Source organism: Chaetodon auriga, chromosome 10 (assembly GCF_051107435.1).
Source record: "Chaetodon auriga isolate fChaAug3 chromosome 10, fChaAug3.hap1, whole genome shotgun sequence".
NCBI classification, from domain to species: Eukaryota; Metazoa; Chordata; class Actinopteri; order Chaetodontiformes; family Chaetodontidae; genus Chaetodon; species Chaetodon auriga.
Genome location: NC_135083.1, coordinates 17005615 through 17032828, shown reverse-complemented (window position 1 = coordinate 17032828; position 27214 = coordinate 17005615). Strand labels below are relative to the sequence as shown.

General features: G+C 43.3%; 1 protein-coding gene across 2 annotated transcripts in view; it reads left to right on the top strand.

Annotated features, from left to right (window-relative positions):
* The window catches only part of casz1 (castor zinc finger 1), a 166772-nt gene that overhangs the window by 89789 nt on the left and 49769 nt on the right, over positions 1-27214 (top strand). The window lies entirely within an intron of this gene.

Sequence of the window (27214 nt, the reverse complement as noted above, 5' to 3'; positions counted from 1 at the left end):
GAGACCAGCACAACTCCCTGTCAGGCTTCTTTTTTTTTTTTTTTTTCTCTCGTCTTCATCCGTGTTTTCCTGCTTGTTTAGTTCTTTCATTTAATTACATGTTTTTGAATAAGCCAACATTTGGTCCTGTAGAAATACAGGTACTGGTTTTACCCACAGAGGCACTGGCAATGCCATTAGGGTGCATTGAATGGCCTAAGGGTTTGTTGCCAAGGGGACAAAGCAAACAAACTGTTGTGTTGCTTATGTTGTCACACATGTAAAAGGAGCAGGAGTAGTACTAACACCTTCACAGGTACCTCTAATCGTGTATGTTCAGTTCGTTGGTGGATGCCACGTTAAAATCTGAACATTTTGATAAATCAAATACGGTGCACGTTACACCAAATTCTAGCCCAAAACAATATTTATTTAAAGTATTTAATAAGATTGTTCTCGCTGATTAGCAATTTTGTGCAGATGCACCTGTGGGGCAGATTATTTAAAATTGTATCAGACCTGTAAGTGTCAGGTTAACAGCAGTCATTCAGTGTGTACTTTTGGGAGGGTAAACTTGTCCTGTTGTAACTGGATTACACCTTATACTTAAGAGCCTCACTCTCCTCGCCACTTTACTTCAACGAGGGGTTTTGTGTGTGTTTTAAAATAAGAGCTGTTTCACGTTCAGATCTGGTTCTCTCTGTCTTGCGTGTACTGTATGTAGGTGTGTGTTCTCTGTTTGCATACACTGAGTGGTGTCTTTATATATGCGTGCGTGTGTGTGTGTGAGTGTGTGTGTGTGTATTAATAGTCCCTCTGTATTTCATTATTTGCGCCATACATAAATATTACCACTCACTAACTAAACTCTAACTTTTTGGAGACTTTGAGAAATCTTATCTGCCCTATTTTTCGAAATGCTTTATTTTAAACTCGTACAGCATGTAAATATTTATCAAAGGCTGTGGGGATATTTTGGAGTAGGCTGTTACTTTTTAAATGGCATCAAAGTGGTTTAAATTACGGAAACGATGCTCAGAAAAATATGTATGTACAGAATTATTCTTTGTTTTTGCCTTTTTATATTTTTAGGGGGGAAAAAAATCTGCAATTCAGGCTTCATTCAAGCAGGTTTTTGCTTCAGGCTGTTATTTTTAAATATCTTTAGTTGCCATTTATCTGCTCTTTCAGTTCGTCTTTCTGTGCTTTCAACAATTCTGTGTCTCTTCCTGCTGTCTCATCTTGCCGTTCAGCACATTCGAAACTATCTAGGCTTTTGTGCTCTTTAACTTGTACATGGCAGCATTACTGAGAAATAAAAGACAATCTAGAGATGATGATTCTTATTAAATAAAACTCTGACAGACTGTACAGTAGACCACTGTGACCACAGGGTTTCAGACATACATGAGGGCTCGGTTATTATGTCTGGTTATTTAAGGTGTCCTGTATTATAGTTTAAAATAACAACAAACAAGGACAACTGTTATTGTGACACACCCTAATTTCAAACTTTTCGTCAGCTCGGAAAATGTTTTTCTACCCTCATATGAGTCATAATGTTGATTGCCTTCTCCCTCACTGAGTTGTCTCATTAACCCTTTGTGGCCCTCTCCATCTTTTACGGCCCTCCACAAAACCAGGACGAAATGAGGGAGAAAAACAAGCCCAGTTCTGGAGGCCCTCAATAACCTTTTATCACAATTTAGCAATAACCTGAATCAATTTGATGTCTTAAGCAATAAAATATGCTGTTGCACTCCTATTTCTGCTGCTCCTTGGATGACAGTAAATTTACATTTTTTAATTAAACTAGCCGGAATTTTTATTAGGGGGCTGGGCTATGCTAATGGGAATGTTGTGTACAGCAGATTAACAGAGTTTTGAAATAAATTTAACAGGGAGACATTTGGAGGAAAAAAAATGCGAGTCATTGTCTTTAACCTCTTTCATGCCGATTTCTCCTGGGGGATCCTTGTATTCTAAGGAGCCCTGTCAGGGAAGAGTGCTTCTCAGCAACGAGGTGATTAGTATCGCCTTGTCAACCGAGGAAAAACACTCGCATTCTCAGCTTTTATTTTTTAAATACCGTTTTCAAATGACACCAAAATACAGAATTTTTGTTGTCTCTTACACATGCACTGGAATATACTGACACAATTCACATCACTGTCTTTGGGTCAGTGTAAAATTGAGTGTGTAAAGAAAAATGTTTTATCCTCTTATATTTTCTTTTTTGAAAAATGTTAAAAGTAGAGAATTTTTTTTTGTGACACTATATTTAAAACAGTAGCTCACCAATTGATTCTTTATTTTTAACACTCCTGTCTAAATTAATTCCCTTCCTGTCTTTAAATTTAGTTTTCTGATTTTAGACCTACACTGGATAAGAACTATTAAATAAGTGTCAAGTACAGTAGTTAATGGCAGCGTATATGTTTGTGTAGTTTTATGGTCCGCTCTCAGTATTTGATTGATGTTACGCGAGGCTGTGTGTTATGCCTGGTTTTAGCAGAGTGGCAGGGAGAGAGATGGGGGAACATAGACAGCAGACAAGGGGAGGGAGGTCTGCGTGTGTGCGCGTGCGAGTGTGCGTTTGTGTGTGCGTGTATGTGTTGGGGGGGGTGGGGTGGGGGGGTAGACAGAAAGAGAGGGACAGCTGAGTCCTGATTGAGCATGTGCCCAGTCATCAGACACAAGCCACCCAACGCCATAATTACCTTAACCCCCGTCTTTTAATATCCAAATCACACCAACTGGCCTTTTTTTTTTTTTAACCGGTAGAAAGAGGAAACATTAGAGATCAAACGATCAAATAAACTCCAGATGCACGTGGGCTGCCATGCATCTTGCCGCAGTAGCCAAAGTGTTCAGGGCTACTTGATATGGGCCAGGAGCAAGGCAAGTGGCATCACCACCCCCTTTCTTCAGTCCTGTGCACTCATGCAGTGGCCAGCACCTAATTAAAACCTCAAAGCTCCCCGTCACCAATCTGGAGTAATGGCCTAATTAATACTCGGTGAAGAAATATTCCAGAATGATAAACAGGTTGCACCTTGGGTCTTCATTGCCTTTATTATCTAAAATATAACAGGCGAAGTTTTTATTATCACAGATAATGCGTGTTTGTTAAACTGCACTGCTTAAAAATAAGGGAAATGGAAATGGTGAAATATCCTTTTTAATTATACAATCTCAAAAAGGATTATGATAATGAATTATAAATTATATCATTAATTAGAAAAAAAAAAAGTTTTATCATGTGTTATTTTCTGGAAAAAAAAAAAATGTCTGTAACTCATTTGTCTCAGCGCAACCAGCCGAAAAGAAATCCTGCTTTTAATCTCAGCGCTGAATATGCCGTGTCATGTATTCCTGTGTGCAGAGTCAAGAAGAGAAGCTTCTGGTAACTTTTTTTTTTTTCCCGCCGACTCTATTTCCTAATCTTACATATGAAATTATAATTTCATGCAAAGTAAGGGAGAGGAATAATCTCTAGTCGTTGATATGCTATATAAGAGGGGAAAAGGGGAAAATGAAGAGGTAATTAGCAGAGTGGAAGACTTTGGCGCGTTTGTCTGAAAGCATGGTCTCCACTGGCCATGAATGAATTTGCATGCTTCGCTTATCGAAGCACACTTATTAGGCCAGCTGAAAGAGAGATTAAGCCGGCACAAAATGTGGTGACTAATCCTTTTAAATGTGGCAGGGGGTCTTTAAGGTGTGAACCGGTCCGTACGCAGGTTAGTGGGTATGGAATGCGACAGACCACAACTTTCATACTACTGAGTGTGTTTAGGAAAAGGAAGCAGCAGATGCGGGGTTAACTGTTACTGTTAATGACAAAGACAGTGATTGACACCGGTAATAAATTGATAGTATATCTCCTGACCCTCTTATCTCTGGAACAAATACAGCAGGTGGGGTCAGACTGGGTTGATATAATGACGGAAACACTGTGTGGTCCAACATCAGTGGCTTTGCCTTGTTTTTTTATGAATCAATAATTGTTGGTGAGTTTAGTTCATGGTACATGTAAGGTAAACATGTAAAAGATGAAAGGAGTAGGTGTCGAAGCAGCTGTCCTCTCACTTAGCGTTGAGTGTCGAGCACATCTATAAGTTTCAGTTCTCTGTCACCTTTTCTTTGACAGTAATTCAGTGCCTGCTGTACTGTCACTGGCTTTATTTTTTCATAGGAGGAAAGAAAAAAAGATCGACACAAACAAACATGGAACCTCTTTTTTTCTGTCACCTTCACTGTGAGCGAGAAAATGTTTGCTCGGCCGAGTTACAGAGCCAATACCCCTGTCCTCGTCCGTAATTGACTGCAAACAGGAACGTAGTGACGTTTAAACACTGCCCTCCTCTCTCTTCTGTGTCACACACACACACACACACACATCCTCCACACGGTCCCCAGCCCGGCACCCCTCGACTTCAGGTCCCCCTTCTGCCGTGTGTTTTTTCATGTGACATTCTATTCACTTGGGTCAGTAGCAGGCAGCAGCAGCAGCAATAATTACTGTCTGTACATGATAAATCTGAAGCCCAGCTGTTCATTTCTGTCACTGCCAACAGAGACAGAATGAGAGGGAGAAAGATAGAGACGAGAGGGGGAGAGAGGGGAAGAGCCCAGGAGTTTGCAGTTTGCCGGATTTCTTTCTTTCTTTTTTTTTTCTTTCTTTTTTTTTTTTACTTGGTAACTTGATAGGATTACATGGTTCCCGAGCCCACACCTGTTAAGAGGCTGTTAGCAGAACAGTTGGCAGTCCCATAGCCACAGCTTAGCCTTTTTCTTCCCTCGCTGCTGTCCATTCTGTATCCCCCTTTTGGGGATTTCACCCCGCATGTATGACGGGAGTTTGTTTCTCCGGGCTCCCGCCCCTGTCAGGGGTGAGGAGGGGAGAGCGCTCCTTGTGCTCCTCGTGAGCGGTGTGCGTTTGATGTTATGGTGTGTATCCTACGCTTCTGTGTGTGCGCGAGTGCGTGCGTGTGAGGCCGGGTCGGCTGACATCTCTTTTTCCCTCCCTCTCCTGAGAGACATTGTGTGCCATCAGTTGTGCTTCCCTCTCCGACCTCAGTCACACCGGAGCCACCCCCGGAACAACGTATATACAAGTAACACGACAGCAAACAAAGAAAGAATTCAATTTCGTTTGTTTTTCACAAGGGTGGGGGACAGGTGTTGGCAGAGTCATAAAATACCCAAATACAGGTTAAACCAGACGATTTAAATGATTAAGGGTTAGGTTGAGAACGTTTGTGCATATATTTAGGAGTGCCAAAGCCCTGCTGTCAATTAGAAATACTTTTGGAAGGAGTGGAGAAATGAGTAATGCATAAAATTTGTAGCCTGTTTTCTCATGTTCGGCTATTATTAAAGTGGGAAACAGCCCTGAATGTTTTGTGAACACGGGGATATGTCGCGCAGAGGACAGTTTGAGGGGCAATCGGTGGCGGTCGTCAGACTTCAAAAATCGCATAACAGTCGGTTGTTTTGTGGCTTGGTGCAACGTGTCTCACTGCCTTATTTGGCATTCAGCAGCAACCCAGCTCTTTGGCTTCTCACTTTCTATGGGCCCTCAGCACCTGTTCCCCCTATTGTGCTGGAATTTTCTATATTTGGCAAGAAGTTGGACCCTCTCAATTGGTGTGTAGGTCAATGTTTCTAATAGTTTGAGAGAGACAAACTCTATATGCTCCAACACTATTTTTCTTCTTTTCTTTTTTTTTTTCGTCTGCTGCTGCTCACTCGTTCAAAAGACAATATTAGAAAACATGATTCAACTTGGGAGGACGACGAAACATTTCTCACCAGGGCACCTAAATGTCCTGTTGTCCCTTGCATGTTGTTGACACGTTGCATTGCCAGGAGTGCAGATTGTCTTCCTTCTGAAGTACAAGAGGAATAAAAAAAGAGCAAAGTTAATAGATATCTCAGGCTAACTTTTAATTGTTCTGATATGTAATCGCTGAATGACAATAAAAAAGGAGCAGGGCCACTTTAAAAGCTTTATCTCTCCTGCTCTGTGCCCAAAGTGTCATGTCCATAACAGCACCACCTGATCTACAGAGTAAAATAACCGCTAAGGCTTATTGTTTGGACAATATTGGAGCCCCCCCCCCCACACACGCACACACACACCCCCCTCCCCCTGCTCCCCCCGCTGCTTCTCTCCCCTCTCCCTTGATTCATTTCACCCACTGTCCTCGGCTGCTGGAAAATGGCGTTAATTTTTTTATTACCTGTTTGACTCTCCAGCCTTATTACTGTAGCCCCTTAATGTTCTCTGTAACCGTGGAAACCAGATGAATAAATGTCCGCCAAAGAAAATGAGATGATTAAACAGGTCACCCTTGCAAAACAAATTCGCTTGGTCGAGCGCAATTTGTGTACCAAGCGGCTGTCTTAACAGTTTGCTAACAAGGGGATTGTTTGCCAGACTAACTGACAGAGAAGGGAGGGGGAAATGAAGATATCTGGGGAAAAGGATATGATTGAAGAGATAATATTTTAGATCACTCTGCTATTTGTCTCGTCTCTTTATTCTTCCTGATAATGTGGTGGCTGTAGAAGATTCGAAATCCTACCTTTCCTTATTCTGTGTTCCTTAAATAATGAGACAGATACTTCAGAAATGGTCGTTTCCAGTCTTCGGCATATTCAAGCCACATTTGCAAGTAACATTCAAGTTTAAAGCAGCCATCCATATTATTGTCATAGGCATTTGGTGTGTGATCATCAGCAAGTGCAGGAGCAAATAGAATTTCCCTCATTTATGTGGCAACCAATCATTACTGCTAATTGTCCTTGAGGCCATCTGTATAGGATGGCTTGTCCTCTATTGGTGTTGGAACACTACTGGTCATGGATTTACTATTCCAATAATAATACTTAACTCCTCCAACCTCCACAGTCAGCGCAACGCAGTTCATGTTCACAACTGCAGTAATAAATATAAAGGAGGTTTTTTTTTTTCCTTCCTTTTCTCAAATTAAACAGTAGCCTGAACGGCATCCTGGTTTCACAAGTGTCACTAAGTTTCTTTCCCATGATGCCCCCGCCCTTCCCTTCCTTGTCCAAGTGTAATGTTCTCATATGACTTGTTTTAAGCAAAGCTCTCTGACAACCATATGAAATGTCTGGTGTTTTCATCTGAGAAAATAAGAGACTAGGTTGGGCAGATTTAGCCATGTAACGATAGGGCAAACATGCAGACTTGGTTGGAATCAGGCCTGTGTTGCCATTCTGACCACAAATCATAAATGTCGGGGACACGGCGGTGGTGTTGTTTATGGAAGGATGCCACGCTGCGCCACTCAAGGGTGTTGCCTGTTTGCATTGATGCACCACCACCACTTACCGCCTCTTGCTTTAAAACAACTTCCGCATCCCACTCAGCCCAGCCATTTTGTCCCGTTACCAAAGCAGATCCCAAACGTTCACCACAGCTTTAGCCTCAACTTTAAAAGAAGGGGGGCTGTTGCTCAAAGCAGGGCTTGGCTTCTTTAAGTCATTTGTGGGACAGAAGATGGCGAGCACAGTTTTTCCACTGGTAGAGGGGGTATTTCATCCCAATACAGGGACACTGCAGCTCAAAACTGAAAAGCACTTATGCATTATTGATGTTTTAATTTGTGCAAATGCCCACGTCTTTGTTAAGTGATTATAGCGCTAGGGAGATAACAGGGGAGGTACTTCTCTATGAAACAAGAGCTCGCTTGCTGGCCGCACTGGGAAGCCATTGGACTAAATCTAACAAGTCCACGCTTCTACTCAGCTCTGTGCGGGGGGGGGGGGGGGGGGGGGGGGTCAAGAGAGTTGACTCAAAAATATCAACGTGTCTAAGATAAGGAAAAATTCAGCCGTTGATCTTTTGTCCTTATTTCAACTACACCTCCCGTTTATGATGTTGGGTTTATAGGTCTTTTACATCCCTTATCAAAAATTATTTGATGTAAATACAATAGAACTGACCTGAAAAGCCCCATGTGTAAATACTCTGCGTGGCACACTAGAAACTGACCTTGGGAGAAGAATGCAAAGTTATAATGCTTGCAAAACAAGCCAATAAAATAATACCCCGTTGAAAGGAGGGAGTTTGGGTAAATATAAAAGAGAAGAGAAGAGAAGCAGTTTTCTTTCCTTGCAATGATTAACTCAGAACAAAGGTTATCAAGGATGACATTTTTTTAAACTCTGTAATTTATGTAATTGCCCGCTACAGCTACCTTGCCAGATAAATAATGATGGTAGGAAAGGTTGAAACCTTCCCCTCGAAAACAAACAAGCGTGTATGTGCAGACTATGAGCTGAGCTAAAAAGATTTTGTTCCATATCCCAGTTGATCCAATCTCCCACTACATCTCAGATCATTGCCACCAGTGCGTAGAAACCTGTGTTTCCTCCATTGTGCCGATTGCTGTCTGTGATGGTTGTCCAAACTCGGCCTCAGCCCCGCGCTCCCACACCTGCAGCTGTTCACACAACCTGCCTACCTCCAGCACCTAACGCATGTATAACCTGTAAATTATGCTGTATTCATTTAGCTCAGGCTGCATTAATATGGACTTGATCAGTGTCAACCCATGAGATAAGTGTCTTAGTTTTGGCTTTGGTTTAGGTATTAGTCATTCTCTTTTGTTCATTGGCTTTATTCTTGCTTAATTCTTTGGGAAAATCTGCTCGAGTATGGAACCAGGCTTTGCCTTCTGCTTTGAGGTCCCTGGTGGAGGTAAAACACGAGAGCATGCGTGTGCACATATGCACAGACGTGCCTGCACATGCACACACACACACACGCGCGCGCGCTCACACATGCACACACACACATGCGCACTCACACACACACACACACGCAGTAGGGTCTCAGGCTTCCCCAAGCATTTACTGCTTTATTAAGCTGTCTCATGAACCCACTAGCAGAACATGAGAATACAGGAAAAAAAGAAAAGCCCATATTACTTAGATGATTTGATGTCATTTGTGGACTACAAAACGCGAGGCTTTATTGTGTGCGTAGGGAGAAAGAGCGAGAGCAGGGAAAAAAAGAAGTTGGCTTAGAAATTCAGAATTTCAATTAGCGTACGTAATCTGAACCTGCCGGCTTTGATAGAGGCTTTTTTTTTTTTTTTTTTTTTTTTTACTAAGAATACAGCAGCACTTGTAAAACATTAATTAAGCAGACTTGTTTTTTTTAAAGGATGGAGTAAAGTGTGCTTTATGCAGCCCTTTTCACTGAACAAAAGGCAGTTACCTCACATAGAGAACCGCTTCACCCAAACCATTTGGAAAAAAGGGCCATTTAAATTGGAGAAAAACACAAAAGACAAAAAAGACAAGCCATTGAGAGTAATGTTCTAAAGGAGATGATATCATATGAGAGCACAGCCTTTTGCTGAAGAATAGAAATGTATCCCTGCCTCAGTGAAACCTAAGCTTGGCGCAGGAAAACGAGCCCCTATTTTAATGACTTTCTACCTGACAGATGACTTTAGACCGCCTTTTGGATCACATTGCTCTGACTTTGTCTCTTACATCATCAAACCATTGATTATTAATAGTTGGTATGAATTGTTAATTGATGGGTAGTTTGAGTTATGATGGTAGTATCCTGAGTGTAAAACGATGAGCGTTTGGTCTGTCTCATAAAACTAAAAGGTCTTGAAAGTGTCAAACTTGTGTGCTTTTTTTAGTTCGTGGTGATCGTCTGTGACATGTGTTTGTGCCGCATGAGGATCTGAACCCTCTTGAAATTTCTACTCTTTTTTGGTTCACGTGCATACAACATACTGGAAGTTGAAGCACATTTTAAAGGTATTTCTTTCACCTATTGTAAGACAGGAAAGCTTTCATGGTTTCCACTTCATAGAATAGAAGAAGAACAAAAGGGAAGTCCCTGTCTCACATTTGCACATGGTGGTGTATATGCATTTTCCACACACTATTGTAAATCCTGTTGCAGTGGGTGATGAGTACACATACAGATGATACATTAAAATTGCCATAACTCGCACACCCAGCAAAGCTAAAAATCAATTGGAATGGATAGTTAAGCTGGCCCCTAAAAATCAATGAGCAATTCATGTCCTTGATCACAGAGTGTCATTCCTCTCAATGTTAGAGGCTGATGAGGGCTGAACATACACACATATACTCACATTCAGTGTGAATGTACAGGAAACTTGCAGACACATTCACTGTGCTGATACAGTGAGTACATGAAAAATACAGGATAGGGGCACATATTTAGTACACTTAGATTTTAAGTAACTTCTCCTTTAAATGTATTCAGTACACCTCAATGTTGTCCATTTTACGGCATCTTTTAGTTTTTAAAGCTGAATGAATATGCATAAGGTTTTGATGAAAATATGTTGAGGCAGTGTTGAATGAGGTTGGGGTGTTTTATCAGGGCCAGCTGGTGAACACAACATTGTAGTTAATCTATCAAAAATAGCAGGGAGTCAAATTTCAAAGCTCGTGTTGTTGTTTTTAAACCGTGCAAAATGTTGCAATCCAACGACATTGTACACCAAGCCTGGAAAATAGAGATGACCTTATAGCCATTACATGGTGGGGGCACAGACATAGTCGAATACGCCCACACACATGCACACCCACAGTGGGCTTTCATGTAGGAAGAGGAGAAAGGCGATAAGGTTAGCCAAATGAAGAGGATGAAAATTCTGCGTTTCAAAATAGCAATTTTGCCCTTATTAATGCCATTAGTGTAACAGTCATAATGGATCAAATCAGCGGATGACCGAAGCAACTCCTCTGTCTCTGCGCTATGACGGGATCATGTCGGGAACAATTTGGGCATTTTGTGTTGATGAGTGAAGTTTCGAGTGCTGTAGTATCCTGCAAACTGCCCCTAAATTATGCCCATAGTCCCTCTCTTTATCTATTTGTCTCTTTACTCCTTTCTCCGTTTCTCTCTTCTTCTCCCCTCTGCTCTCTTCTGCACATTTTATAAGCCCTTTTCTAATACCTTTGAACATTCATTTGCCATTGCCTCCCTTCATTTTGGCCAGCTATCAGTAGAAGTGACCCTTTCATCAGGAACCACTGTATTTTTAACCCAGATTTAGATAATGGCACTGTGACAGTCATTTTTGCTCCTGGGCTATTCGCTGCTCTGAGGCCGTCCATGTCACTCACACTTTGTATCCCCTCGTTACCAATTATAGCCACACTGACCAATTCAGACTAATGTTACAACAGAAATTATGTCCATGCAACACCATATCCTCTACTTCAAATCTTAATTTCTGTTCTCTGAACCTTTTCCACAAACTGTGTTCTCCTTATTTGTCCGTAGACCCTGTGGTATATTAGTTATGAGTTAGCAGTTGCTTGGCCTTAACAGGTGGTCATCTTTTACGGTCTGTTACTCTGGTAACATTTGAAAGGGTCATTCAGTCCACTAGCTAAATACCTCAGATTTGGGGAGAGGAGAGGGCCTTCTGAACAGTTGTCGCCTGTCAGGAGGAGCAGTGAGTCAAAGGACCGGTCGAACACTTGCTCGTCCCCTCGTCGAGGTGAGAATTTTCCGGCAGCTGTCACTCGGCCTCTTTACCTCGTGTGTTTTTGGAGGACTGTTTTTTTTTCCCCCCTCATTTCCAATAAAGAAGAAATGAATGTTTGTGGCAACTGGAAGGGGAGGGCGAACTCCAGTGCTGTGCCCTGTCACTCACAATCTCGCCCGTGTGTGTCCTCCTCTAGAAGGGTTACATGTCTCATCAGCCGCCAATCATGAGACGCACGTGAGACGAGCCTAACGGCGGCGTCCTCTTTCTTGTTTTTCAGCTGCTTAAAAGGCTGTGGTGGTTTTAATGTTTGGCATCGCAAAACTCCCTTCGTTTGGCCATGTACAGTAGCAAAAAGATGCCTTTCATTTGCCTCCGTTGTGCCTCTCCTCCTCTGCACTACCCTTCTCTCTCCCATTCCCTCTTCCTTTCCCTGTCTCCCTCACTCCCCCTTTTCCCCCCCTCAATCCATCTGCATCATGTCGATCTGTCAGACTGCCAGTGTCTGTTCCAATTAGATTCCACTTAATACACGTAACCTCGATTAACACGCAATCAAGCCCAGATAAATCACGTCCTTTAAGTCCCCCCCTCTGCCTCTCCTGTGTTGCTTTGCATCACTCAGTTTTTCCCAACAAGCTTTCTTCACCACACTCGTTGGTCACAATGTATAAAATCACATGCTGACTGCACGAGGAGGTAAACTTAGAAAAATGTCCTCAGTGGTGACATTTTGCCACGGAGACAGGTGCTTTTCACCTCTAACCAAATGCTCTGTCTTAGTGTTCGTCTCACTTCTGTTTCCAGTAATGTGAAGTTCCTCTTGTGTTTCCAGCAGACTCTTGTTGGTGCCCTTCTCACCCCTGAAGATGAAGGTGTCTTAATTACATCTTTGGTTAAAAAGCTACAAAAGACACCCTGGGCTTTCTCTACATTGCGGGAGGCTGTGTAGTCTATTGTCTCTGTGACCTTTTTAGCTAGCGGACAATTGGTTTGACTAGATTACAAATTAAGACACAGCACCAGGCACTTAGAAAGCAAGTCTGTTAGGGAGCAGTTCTATTACTACCAGCCTGTGAAAGCCACTGGGCCATACATTTTAAGCGTCACATAAATGGCCACAAAGTCAGGCATCACGAGCATATTGTTCTCTATCTATAAAATATAAAGTTAGATTTGCTTTAATGATATCTGCATTGCCATAGTGCCTCTTTGCCAGTGGCACAAAGGGAAAAACACACAAAGCTACTACAGAGCTTAGGATTCAGGGTTGATTATAATTCTTTTAACAAAGTTAATAATTTACACTGTTTATGCTAATAGGAGAAAAAAGGACTGTTGAATTACCAAACAGTGAAAACCACTAAAAATACAAACCAAATGAAAACAACCTGGGGCACTGAAAAAGCACACACAGCACTCTTGGGGTCTTCTTTTATTAATCGCAGCTAAAAGTGCTAACATTGACATGTTGAACAGATTAGCCTCTTTAATAACGGGGCGGGTCAACATGGCTACCGCTGCTGATCCACGAGGATATCCTGTCGGGAGGCGGATAGCCTGTGTGTTTCATATCCTGACCCCTGCCTCTATGGGGCTAGCCCCTGTACTAAAGATACACTGGATCTGGCTTGTACATTCACTAGATGAGAAATATAGCACTCCTTTTCTTCTCTCACTCATTGTGGATTTGCTTTTCTTTTTAACCTTTTTCTCACATTTAGAGAGGTCTGGCAGTTGTATAATGTAGTGTCTGACTGCATGGTTACTGATTTTGTAGCCTTGCTGTGTTCAAAAGTGGGAGCTGTGGCAGTTAGAGATCTGGCTTTGTTTCACACAGCGACAGCTTGTGTCATACACGTTCAGGCTGCCGCTGTACAGCATTAATGGTTTTAAATATCTCAATGCTAGTTGGAGCTGACAAGCCCTGCCGGTGCGCAGTGTGTAAATAGGGCTTGGATTTAAAATAAATTAAGCTATGAGAAAGGCTCACGTTGATCCATTTCTTATCTCCTTTGCTGCCTTGTCAGGCCTGAGCCCTTTCAAATTGTGTGGACAAGTCAAGGGACAAGCAGTGCTCATTCACAGTTTCTAGAATAACTGTTATTAATGCTTACTAATGAAGAATGTATATATACAGCTACAGTAGACGCAATACTTTTTCAACTTCCTTGAAACTGTTGATCTCTGCAAAACCAATTAAAAAGTTGTTCGTGTTTTATTTAATTAGTATTGGGTGCAAACGAAATGAGTATTGAATAGACACCCGATAGCCCTCTGCCCTGTCTTTTTCCATTTATAAAACTCTATCCACAGCCACAACAATGTAGCACTGTCTCTTTAAAAGGGGTGACAGTTTTGACTATAAGTTGAGCTAATTTTTTTTTTCTCTCTCCCAGAGAAAAAAATGGGAATAACGCTGATGAGTTTTAACAGCTTCAGCCAGGCGATGGGCAAATATAATAAGTGTTTTCGTAGACGTCACCAACGATTATCTCATCTGGGCATTTTGGGTGAATGTAGTGGATTTAGAGGCTCGTCTCCCATTGTGCTGACATCACCCTTTAACAAACCAAATTAAATCATGGCTAAAATCATTTGAAACTCTCCCAGAGTCTGTCTCAAATGGCTCAACAAAGAAAGTCTGGGAAAAATTTAAAGGGAACACTGTGTGCGTTTGCGTGTTTGTGTATGTGTGGGCTTGAGTGTGTTTAGTCGTGGGGGATGGGAGGGGGTGTACTGTGGAAATGGGGCCAAATTAACCCTCACACTGAATAATGGGATAAGGAAAGTCAGTATTTAGCAGATTCTTCAGAGAATTTAAAGAGCAGCATTTTTACACAATGCGGTGTGCTCGCGGCTGTTTTTATTTTATTTTATTTTATTATTATTTAATCACTTGGAATTAAGTTTTTATTTTATTCTATTTAAATTTTCTGTGATTTTTAATTGTAGTTGAACTTCTGGGAAAATCTTACTGGCCTCAGCATGGAAAGTTCTGTGTAAGGAAAATCTTAGAAGGCATATAAAACACAGCCTAAGTCAGTCTTGATATAGCTGTGCTTTTATAGCTTGAAAGTCAGATTAAAGGGCAGGAGTGTCCAGTTTCCACACCCAGGCAATGCTGCATGGAAAATGTGTTTTGACACTGATACCACTATGACATACTACAGGCAAGTAAAGACAAAATGACACCTGTGTATTTTATAAACACATTTTAGTGATGTGCCTTCATAGCGATTGACATGCATGCCAGCCTCTTAATCAAGTAGAATGTCCTCTTAAAGGTGTTCTTTTGAAAGACAGGAAGTGGAGAAAAATTATGTTTTGATATGTGATCACACTGCGACTTAAATGTAAGTTTGCAAAAAGAAGTTACAGAGTTGCAATAAATATGCACTCACGTTGTATTTATTTCTTTATGATTTATTCCTATAATAGCATTTGCTTGTGTTGCACGTTAGCCATAAGATAAGGTCTGCTCAAGGCTGGATCACACAGGGATTCGTCAGCTGTCCCATCTCGCCACTCACGTGCTGTAGTTGGCCACCCATGACCTTGTGAAATGAACAAAGGAGGAGGAGAGAGAGAGAAAGTGAGTGAGAGGAGTCAGTGAAGGAGTGGTGGCAAAGTGTGGAGGTACACGGCAGTGGAGGGTGGGTGGGGGGAGTAGGGGGTTGCTTCTAAAGGCCTCAACTCAGCCAACGTGGCCTGATGTGACAGGATTAGCTAAGCCCCGGTGAGCATGGCTGGTACTGTGAGCCTGTGTGTGTGTGTGTGTGCGACGGGCAGGCAGTGTGCACAGCAGACTGGGAACCCAGAACTGCTGCTCGCCACCAGCCGAGCCAAGACAAGACAGGGGAGATCAACAGTGTGTCAGCCCATTGCTGCCATCAAGCCTTAGCCCTCATCACCCTCCCCTTGGACCAATGGGAGAGAGCCAGACCATAGAGGATGCAGCCAAGGGAGTGAAGATACAGTGAGGGGAGACACAGTGGGGGACAAGTGGGCGGGCAGCTGGGGCTAAAGTGAACGTGAGTTGGAAAATGATCCTATTAAATTGAATTAAAGAGGCAGTCTTCATTTACCCCAAGAATGATGGATTTGGATAATTAACAGTGTTAATGGGGACTGGTTAAAGAGGGCAAGGGAAACCGGTGATTGCAGACACAGAGCAAAGGGGCCAGGTCACACCTGCATTGTATTCAGCCTGGCAACTCATAAGGGATGCCCCCACTTCCTTGTGCCAACCCATGGGCGCTTGTTGGGGATTATTTTATAAGTGTGTCCAGACTGTGGCACAACGTTCATAAATACAAACCCTCCTTACCTCTGTCCTTTTCGAGGTCTTCTTTTTTTTCCCCCACACCTTTATAAAAGGCCCTCACCTGTAAGATGATCTGAACACAGCAGATCAAAGGCTGTTGTGTTGTGTGGTTCTGCGCTGGGCCTGATGAGTAGCTTGCACGCGAATAAAGAAAAGCAATGGGAGGGTGTCACTGGTGAGCATGTAGGGTTAGTGTCAATATATTTTGCGGTAGTGTACTGCAGCACTGAGTGCATTATACCAGTTTAATGCCCTCGTCGTGGGACCCAATTATGGCACTAGTAGTGTGTGTGAAGTGTGGGTGTGCACGCACACGCAGTGGTGTGCTTGTGTGCCTGGGTTTTCACTTTGGTCAGTGCACAAACCCTATCTGCATGTCCTTAATTCTTGATGATGTGTAGGCCTTAGGCAGTGTATGTGATGGAGAGGATGTCTGTGTGCCAAGTTGAAGTGATCAGGCGGCAGGGCATGGGCCCTCACCCCTCTGAAAAATCCCATTGCTTTGCTCACAGCAGCCGACCGGCGGTGGTGCATTGCTAGTTTCCACAGTCTAGTGACACCCTGCCACAAAGGAGGCAGATTTATGTATGTGCCACGAGGTAGTCTGCACCTCGTCTATTGCGTTGGAAATAATAGCTAATCCGGAGGAAAAACTAGTTAGCTTCATTTACATGATCTTGGCCAGTGCCTGCTAATTCTGTTTATCCCTTATATACAGCGCATATTGTGTGCTGCATTGTTTAAGGTCGAGCCATTTTCCTTTGACTCAGAGTTTTGGATGCATTCAATTTCAACAGTTGTAGGTCCACACTCAACTCTCCATTACCCTGGATGATGTGCACCACAGCTTACCTGAACCCTGATTAGGGAGAGAATGTCTTAAGTAAAGGGATCAAATAATTTTATGCTACTTTTCTCCTTTCAAAAAAATTAACACCACAGTCGCATGCTTGTGTGTAAGCGAGAGAGTGATAGAGTGTGTGAAAAAAAACAATCTCATCAAGCAGGAGGCCGTTTGCTTAGCAAGAGCTGACAGTCTTTGTGTATGTAAATGAAGAATTTAGACTAATGGAGTTGAACCATTTCTAATTTTGTGATGGCAAGAGGATTTTGATTGAAAGTAATTAAGCAAGCTAGCTGTAAAATTAATTAAAGCAAAAGGAGGGGGGGACTTTTATTGGATTGGATAGCGATATAGCTGCTGTCAGGCAGGGGGACAAATGGGGGTGACCTGGATTCTCTGCCCTCCCTCCTCCCACTCGGGACTTTTATGTCACTTTAATCTCCTTAGAGCGGCTGGTGTGCATTTGTTCGAAATAATCAAGGAAATATGGTCAGAAATTGTCAGCTTTCAGATCTAATTTACCTGACAGCCTCGCAAGTGTGTGTGTGCATGCGCAAGCATGCATGTGACAGTGGCAGGTCCTTTTTTTCTTTGCCCTCTCCTCAGCTTTGTGGAAAATGCTTTTGACAGTCTTGAAGCATCTTGGTTGTCGCAGGGCGGGGGAGATGAGGAACTTGGGTGGCTTTAAGATGGACATTTCAATGAGGCGTGTTTGGCCCGGCTTAGCACCTCTGACACTGTTGTGTGTGTGTGTGCACACACACCAACATGTTTAATTGCCTCTGTAACATATTCAGACTCCGTTTGGCTACTGTACCAACACTTCTCAGCCTCTCTTGTCTGCAGGTAGCCTAAACGAGCAGAAGCAGATTACAGCCATGACAAAGCCTGTTACAGCTACTTAACCGCTGACGAATAAGATCGGCCAATCCTGCGCAAACAGAAATGGAACTTATTGTCCTTTTTACTTTAGAAAGATGATAACATCTAAGTCATATTAAAAGTCAATGCTGATGTCAGAATAAAAAAGTCCTTTGGTATTTCAACCGTTCATATTTAGTTTAGAATTGAAAGGCTGTGTAGTTGTTAAAAATATCAACCACCTGTGCAATTTGTGCTAAGCTAATAACCAGTCATAAAATAGCCCTGCTAATGTCCTGCGACATCTATATGGCTTTGAGCTGTATGGGGTCCATATTAAAGATCCACAGGGTTTCCTGCGATTCCACAGTGGGTGAGATGCCACTTCCTCTTAAAGCCTCCCATCGCTTGCTGGCGTTTGTGACATAGGGTCTCAGTGTGGCCCTCAGGACCCCCTGAAGAGACAGTTAATTAAGGCCTGTGCCCAGACAACGCTGCTGGGACTCTCACCCTCCACACCATCGTCTGCCCCTGCTGCTACCATTCCCCTCCTCAACTCTGCAGCCGCCGGGGCCTGTGGGAAAGCAGAGCGCGGGGGTTGTGCCACCATTGGGGCCCCTAACGGGATTAGGAGTCCTCTGAAAATAGGACCTCAGCTCCAAAAGCCTCTCACCCACCTTCATCTGCCCAAAGGATCCCCCTCAATTCACCCCCAGCCCTATCCCCTCTTACCCCCCCCCCCCATAAGACGGCTCCACCCGAGCTCCGTTTTATCAATTAATGTAATAAAAGGTGGAACAAAGAGCTTTCTTTCCCCCACTCTGTAATTAGAGGGGGAGATCTCCTGAGGACTCGCATTCCTTGGGCCCGAAAAACATGATTCTCACTCCCCCCTCTGCTCTGCCGTCACCACTCAAGCGGAACATGGCTCCTCGATGTATAAGGGTGATAATGTAAATGTTGCATAGTCTCCCAGGCAAACCCGGCACAACCTATTTTGCAGTAGCTTTATCTAAGTGTGAACAAATGAATGTAACGTTTGGAAGAGTGATACATTATTAACTCTAATTGATTCCTTTATAACACTATACATTCACTGTCACCTTCGTTTTGGCTCGCACGAGTACGTGCGCTCTGAATCACTCTTGTCGCTGTCCCTATTCTAACACGTTACGTGTCACCACACACTGTTAACAAATGTGATAAAACCACCTGAATCGAGAATATCAGGTATGGTGTCTGTCTATGTGTGTTTTTGTCTGTTAAGGTGCGATACAGTAGACTTTTCTGCGTGTGTGCACGCGTGTGTTATACTCTCTCCCTCTCTCTCTCGTGCTTAACTGTGTCTACATGGGTGTGAAAGTAAAAGAGAGACGGAGCACCCGCTTTCACAGCCACTGGAGCTTTCGATAGGAATTAGTTTTACAGCATATGCAAATGTTCCCCCTTGAAAAAAAAGGGGGTCTTTAAGTGACAGGTTGATATGTGATTAAACGACAATTAGAGTGCTGAAAATAAGTGTCGGCAGTAGGTCAAGCACTGGGCGGCTCAGCTAAAAGGTAGCAGAGTATCGACGAGAAAACATTCCCAGGCGGAGGCCAGGAACAGGACCCAAAACAAATTAGAGAGGTGAAGGGGGAACAAGGTTGGCTCTGTGTTCCAATAAACCCACAACAGAAAGAAGTTCTGTGTTTTGCCTGGTTGACAAAAGACACACTCTTTGTGATCAGAGTAGGATGTTTTAGTAAAGCAGTGTTGAACATAAATACGATCGGTGGATCCTAACTTTGGCACAGATCGTGTGAACTTCGTGTTTTAGCATACTTATCACTGTCACGCTCATGCTTAACTGACATACTCAACCTTCAAGGGACTCCCCCATCTGACGGTGATGCCCTGTCTGACATGATTTTAACCTTTAGTGCCCCCAGCCCGGATTAAAACCAGTTGTCTGCCGTAGTGTATGCTGCACCCCTCTCCTCTGCTGCCCTTTAAGTTAAAAGTACAGAGACATGAGGGGTTCTGTGTCTTGCTCTCTCGCTGTCTGTCTCAAATAAACACATACACCCTGACAAAAACACACACTCACACACACACACTCACTCACACAGCCATAGAGGCAGAGACATAAAAGGGCTCACGCTCATTCTGGCAACAGATGGCCCTGTCCCTATAATCCCCTTTGATGCTGTGGTGGGCAGTGGCTCCTGAACATCTCTGAAGCCAAAGCCCCAACAAAACTTGAGCTACTTTTCCTTTAACTGACCCCAATTGCCAAGGAGCTGTCAGCTGTCAGACCTGGTTAAGAGCGTCTTTACTGGGGGAGACTGAAGGGCACAGGTCTCTCTCTCTCTCTCTCTCTCTCTCTCTCTCTCTCTCTCTCTCTCTCTCTCTCTTTCTCTCTCTCGTCTTTCGGCTTCCTGTTTGTTTTCTGTCACAGACTGTTCATTCCACCTCCACGGCAAGCAGGTTGACCGTGGTACTCTGACTCGTAGTATAGATAGCACTTATTTCTCCCCTGTTCCTTCCTCCGTGAGCTCTAATATTGGAGCCACAGATGGCAGGAGGTGGGCTAAGAGGCTTAGATTTCATTGAACAGCTCACCTTAATTATTGTCAATTGTAAGAAAAGAGGATCTTTTCACTGCTTGTGTAACCTGTAGCCTACTTACAAAATTGAATCAAAAGCCTTGCACATCACTTATTTTCTCGACAGAACTTTTTTTGGACTGATTTCAATGTATTTTTCGTTCACAGGCATCTCTGTAAGTGGATGCTTCAGTTTAGAGAGCTGGCCAGTGGATGCTGATGAAATACATCCGTTATCTCTAAAGAAAGTGTTTCAGTCTGTGATAAGATAAAATCCCATGATAGTAATGAGCTCACTAATGGAGTTTTAAAAGAATTTAACAGGCACCCTTAACCCTTTTTCTTTCCCAACATCAGTAAAAGTGACTGTAGTTTAATTCTTAACGCTCATAGCTGGAATTTTACACATTTTGAAGAAGAATAAGCTTTTTTCATTGTTATCTTTTATTCTTATAGTCTGTGATTGAAGCGCAGAGTTATGTTAAACACCCCTGATTAAATTGAAGATCAGTCACCCAAATGTTTGAGTGAACTGGGACTACGAAGCAGTTTGCTTCTTAATAATTTTGCACTGTAAATAGAATCAAATGTGAACTTGTGTCTTAACCTTTGTCTTAAATAATTTCCTTCTCTTAATGTAGGGAGCTCCGTTCTCGGGCCTGTAATTGGAGGACAACATTTAAGTGTCTCCTCGGGTGCAGAGGGGACTGATTGCGGCAGTCTCTTCTTTTTCATTTGGAAAGCACCACTTTCTAACACAAATGGGAAAACACAAATTAGTACTCGCTGGCTGTGAGATTTCAGAGAAATCTTCTGTACTGTTCGATTATGTATTATCATTTGAGAGCTTTGGGGGATAATCATCTCTGAGATTTGCTCACGTTTCTATCAGGTCTGCTGAGATGCATGTACGTAGCTAATGGGATTGGGCTTTTTTTCTATCCCTCTCCTGTGGCGTTATGGAGCTGGCAGCTGAACTTGAACGGATGCGCATGGTGCTGAGTCGTGCACAGGACTATTTCAAGACTGAAATGCGATTGTTTTAATACTTTAATCCACCTGTCCTTGGCATTCAGGATGTTGCAGAAGTCGCCTAATTATTTCAGTGCCCTCTATCCTTCCTGGTTGACACACAGCAGAGACAGGAGCACCCTTCTGTTGATAAATAAGTCCATCCTAAAGGAATATATTTCTGCCAAAATGTGGTCATTTATCTCAGGAAAAAAACAAAACATCAGTAGAGTAACACAAACCCAAAAACATGCAACTTCTGAATCTTACTTTAAAAATGTATAGCCTAATTGAAATTTTAAAAATGCATGTATGCAAAGAGGATCTGAAATACCTCGAATCACTTTAAAGAGTGAGCCATTAAACGACCAGAATTCTCTGAATTGTCCCAGGTTCCAACCCTGATAGTATGCAAACACAAATATTTTCTTTTAATTAAAAAGGCCTCATCTCGCTGTATCCTCCCCCAAGCCTGCTGCCAGCTCTCAGCGACCCCCCCCAGCGCATGCACACACACACACACACACACACACACACACACACACACACACATATGCACACACACATACACACTCTTGTGATGCTTTATTCAAATCCAGTTGTACTCACAGTCACATACATACAGCCAAATTTGAGAGAAGTGATTATTTTAATTGTGTCCTGGGCCATGGATTCCTCTTGACTAGCTGCTAATCTGTCAGAGCCTGGTTGTCAATTGAGTACCAGGGACACCAGCAGTGACGGCTGCCCAGTTCACTGATAGCCCCCTGAGGGACAGTTAACCCTCAAACACCCCCACCTCCAAAAAAAAAAAGAAAAAAAGAAAAAGAAAAAACCTCCCCTCTTCCACCCTTCCCCCAGACTGATCCAGCCTACCAGAACCTGTGGTGGTACTAAAAGGGGGTGGGGGGGGTTAGGACTGGTGGTCTGTGTGTATGTGTGTGTGTATGCTGGTTTGGGACAGTGGTGGTGTGTATTTGTGTATATACGTGTGGTTTGGTGTGGGGGTGGTGGCTTGATAGTAATGCATGTTGATGGTTTCAGAGATACTTCATTTCAGAAACAGGGGCCTCATTAACCGTAGTCTTCATCAGGCCAGCGAGCAGCGGGCACATTAGGGGTCCACAGGAAGTTAGACTACAGCAGGAGAGTGCATTAGGGAGGCCTGGGGAGACACACTCCCTCAGTTCCACTTCCACCTCCAGCGCTTTTCTATATCTTAATGTACCTTTCAGAGGAATTCGGATAGAGGTCAATAATTATGCTCTTTAAATTATTCAGTCGAGGTCCTCTGTAATTGTGCTTTTTAGAGCTCGGACATTGACAGCATGGTTTACTGCACCACGTTTGGGGCTCGGCCTGACCGGATGAATCAGTATGGAGTGAGAGAAAGAGTGTGCGAGTGTGTTTCACTGCTCTCATCGCCGACTCATAGCTGATGTAGAAGCGATCTTCATTTCTGACATTTCAATGCACGTCAACACCAAATGAAGAAAACAACTCCTTTGCTGAGCAGGTTTGTCAGCACATCAAGTTTGGAACTCTTCTACACAGACGTGAGGACTGAGTCGCCTGTGCTCGGCAGGCTGGTGTCAGAGACCTAGCGGACTACCAGCCACTGTGTGGGAATGTTTAGTTTGGGACACAACCGTGTTATTTTTGTTACATCGAGGAGAGGAAAGCGCAAACTGCAAGGGTAGCAGAAAAAATCACCAAACTTTCTCTACAAAGCCAGCCCCTGCAACGTTTGACTGCACATGATAACATCGTCCGTCCACACAACAAGTCCTCTTTCAGCCACAGATTATTAACACATCGCTGAGAGCGGCAGAGAGCACTTCTCTGTTGTCACAGGGTCTAATATTTATATTTATCTAGTTGGGAGAGGCATTGACAAACATGTCACACACCTGCAGTTTTATAGTACGTGCTACTGCAGTTTGGTGTCAAAGAAAGAGCCTGTACAGTAGAGTTTTGTTGGCGCGAGAGGAAGACTGTAATTACTGTCTGACGATTCATCTAGTCACTGCATAAAATAGTGTTTATCCAGTCGCCCGTGTTTCTGTCGTGGCTGAGGGAGGGGAGGGTCATGTTTTGCACAACTGAGACAGCTAGGGCAATCAGGAGAAGAATCGTGACTCCAAAACATTCAGCCTTTCTTTCTTTTCTCTCTTCCCCTCTTTGTCTCCCTCTTTCTCCCGCTCTCTCTCTCTTTCGGGTTGAGGACTGGTGCCTTAGAAAATGAGATCTCACTTTCTCCCCCCTCTGACACACCCACACACAAATAAACATAAAAAGCTAATTTGTTAGCGCCCTCATTTCAGAGGCCTGAGCAGGAGAATATTGTTGGGGGGAAAAGTAATGCTTTGTCAAATGTTGACATGTGTTGCAAACATGGGGCCTTCAGCAGCAGCAACAGCAGCAGCGTTTTGTCGAGCGGCTCAGGCACATTGTCGGCACATGAAGAGAGGATGCTTTGAAACAAGATTAGCCTCCAAATGGCCCTGCCTGCCCTCCCCCCTCCATCCATACCCCTGTGCATAATGTGCATGCGTGTGTGCGTCTGCACTAAGATGCTAAATGATCAGATCCACTGAAATATTTGTGGGCCTGTTTTCTCCCAGAATGAGTCTGGGTGTCATGTGATGTATATCACTGTGCAGCTGAAGGTGTGTGTGTGTACACATTGTCCTCCTGCAAGGCCCCATTGTCTGGCACATGGTTTGGCTTGGTTTTGTGGGCCAGAAAGCACACGTCCCTGTCACTGAGGCTACCTCCCCTTGGCTTTGGGTCAGGGTGACACTGGGAAGGGGGAGAAAAAAAAAAAAATCCATCACCCGCACACCCTGCCCCCACAAAAATGAATCAAAATTGGAAAACAACATGCAAGGTCCGCCTAATACAGGAACACTTGCAATATGCTGATGTTTTCTTTTGCACACTGTGTTTGCTAAATTGCCTTTGACTGCGTGCATCAGTAATGAAACTTTATGTCCTTGTGGAGAGGGCAGCAAGTCCGTTCTAGTTAGGACCGGGACGATCTCTCCTGTCTGGCTTTTGTAAGACTTTTTTTTTCCTAATACATCCTTATGAATAAATGAAGTCCATGAAGTCATTTTTTCCATATTTGTGTAAATTGCTTTAAAAGCATTTTATCATGTCATAAAAATGCGCAATTGATCTGCTGGGCTTAGCCCATTGGACAGCTGTGTGTTTTGTTAATGGCCACTTTGCTCCAAGCAGCTTATTAAAAAATTTATATATAAATGCTAAAATTGCATAAATTATTTAGATACAGTAAGCATTTTTTTTGTTTTGGTCAGGCAGGGAGGGGCTGTTATCAGTATGGAAATTTACCATAGTATATTATCTGCTGAAATATAGTAATATATCTGCCCAGACACATATGTGTCCTCCTCACTACACCCCCACACATGCAGAGGCGCAGGAAAAAAAAGTATATATTTTTTGATGACTTCGTTTCAGCAACCACGGAATGTCACCCATATCCTGGTTGATTGTACTTTCGAGTTTTATGATGTTTTTCCATTGATTTGTTTCCCCGGCGCAGCTGCCGACCTCTATTGAGGGACGAACGTAATCAGCGCTGACGCAAATTAGATGGTTATTCGTTTCGAAAATTGACAGAAAAACAATAAAAAAGATGAAATGCTCCCAAATCAATAGATATAATGAAATTCAAATAATCCGAGAGATGAGGTCTCCATGGCAACTGATAATGTGGAAAAGAAAACAATTTAATAAAGGACAGACACGCTTTGAAAACAGATTGGGGAGGGGGGTGGCTGTAAAGCGGGGAGAGGAGAGGAAAGCAGAGCAGAGGAGAGAGGAGGTGGGGAGATGGAGGGATAGCGGAAAGGGAGGTGGAGGGGTGTTTGTGGCTGTAGTGGTTGCTCTATAGCTTGTTTCCCCCGGCGTGTGAAGGATCTGTGTCTGTCCCAAGGACACCGGAATAATTAGAAAAGCTTTCAGGCCAGAAAGTGCAGATTCAGGTTTTAATACACAAAATTATTTCAGGGGCAGTGAATCGGAAAACCATTTGTTGGTGACCTTCCTGAGAGGCCTCCCCCTCCCCGGTACAGGGCAAGATGGAGGCTATGTGGCAGCACTGCCTGAGTTATGGCATATTTGTGTTTTTATAGAGGCAGGGGGAATGGAGTTGGGGAAGTTGAGAGGGGGATGTGGGGGTAAATGTGTGTGTATGGTTGTGTTTCAGTCTGTGTGTGCGTGCGTCCGTGAGATTGTCGGTGGCGGGGGGGTGGGGTGGGGGTGTCTTAGTGAGACCTTCATGTTGTGTGTGTGTGTGTGTGTGTGTGAGGGGGGATCTGGCAGGAGTTTGGGCAGAGGGAGGGAGAGCATCGACAAGAAGGGAGAAAGTGCAGCGAGAGAAAGGGGGAAGTTGCAGATCCGGCTGTATTTACAGATCAGTTGTCAAAAGGAGCCATTTAAGGGGAATGCGCCCGTTCCTGCACTGTGACAGGCGAGGTGCCTGTTTAAAAAGCAAAAGACAACTATGAACCTGAGAGGGAGACAGTCAAACACAGGCTTTTTCTGTTGAAGACAGACAGAGCAGGGGGTGGCGAGGGAAGCGAGTGGGTGTTAAGTGACTTCATTTGTAGTCTATTTAAGGTATGTTTTACTTGTCCTTGTGCTGCTCCTCCAACATCTAATACAGGGGCTGCGTTCTAGTTAGCACAGCAAGGGAATAGTGATTGAGTGCATCGTTCTTATTTCCTGTAAATACAAATGACTTTCCGTCATCTGTCTAAAAACCTGTATTTGATTTCAGTTTTGTTGTCAAGGGAGATTTGCTACTGATGCAAACAGTGATAAGAGTCAAAACCAAAAGCACAGCTCTGTTGCCCTCATTAGCTTATCATGACTTTTAGTATGTACACTTTCTGGTGGCTTTATTCAACATCCGTGTCCTGTTCTTTGAAGATCCTATTTTCTTTATTACTCTTTGTCAACGTTTTGAAGGCTGGCTGGTTGGGCGTTGGAGCCTTCTCTGTCAAGTAGTGACTACGATTTTTGTGTCATTATAAGGCTTTGTTTAACTCAAATAAAGGTGATCCACCCTTTGTTCAAATGATACCAACAGCAGGTCCGGGATATCACGTCTTGAGTGCAGATACCCTTATCCTGTTCCAGGCAGCAATAAATGGAAAAACAAGTCCTTGCACAAAGCTTGACCTGATAATTACTGTTCTGATATTTTAATAGCATAGGATCCTGATCAGGATCACAGCTTTCCTGCAATATAAAGCATCATAAAAGTTGGGTAATATTTGATAAAAAAAAAAAAATGTGGGATCAAGTTCCACTTAGTGTTAATCTTAGACCTTTCTCTTTCCTAGAATTAGTTTGTTGCTTAATACACAGTTAAGGTGTACAAACTCTGTTGTCTTCACACTCTTCTTTCTCCTTTAAAACAGCGCTTTCAGCCCTATTGTAACATTTTCCACCTTTAATTCTGTTGTTAACATGATGTTGCGCACAGATGATAATTGCCGGCTTATTGAGACTCTGATAGTTACTTCCTTTTCTTTTACTCAGGGGAATCTGGCCTTATCAAAGGCAAACAGAGATCTGACATTCTTCAGCAGGGACAGCTATGATTCTCCAGTACTGTTATTGCAATGTGAAAGGTGCCCCACAAGTAGGAGAGAAACTAGAAATTCCCCACTGTACACTAGCTAAGAGCCTTCAAATCTAACATGCCAGTGTCAATGAAAACTGTTTGTTTTTTTTAAATGAAACGGATAGAACAGACCTGAAATACGAGAGCCGATAGTCATCCGCTGTGTGTTTGTGTATGGAAGCGTGTGTTTGTGTGTGCGTGCACATGCACACTGACACACACACGCACACACATAGGGCACGAAGCACATGTTATCACTGTCACCAGAGGCAGTAGCAAACAGCGGCAGTTGTTCAGTGTGTGTGTGTGTCTGTGTTGTGTATGAGTGAAAGTGTGTGCTTGTGCATGCCCAAAATCTTTCTCTCACCCTCTCTCTGGCTGCTGGCTCTGAGGGACCCACTGTAAGTC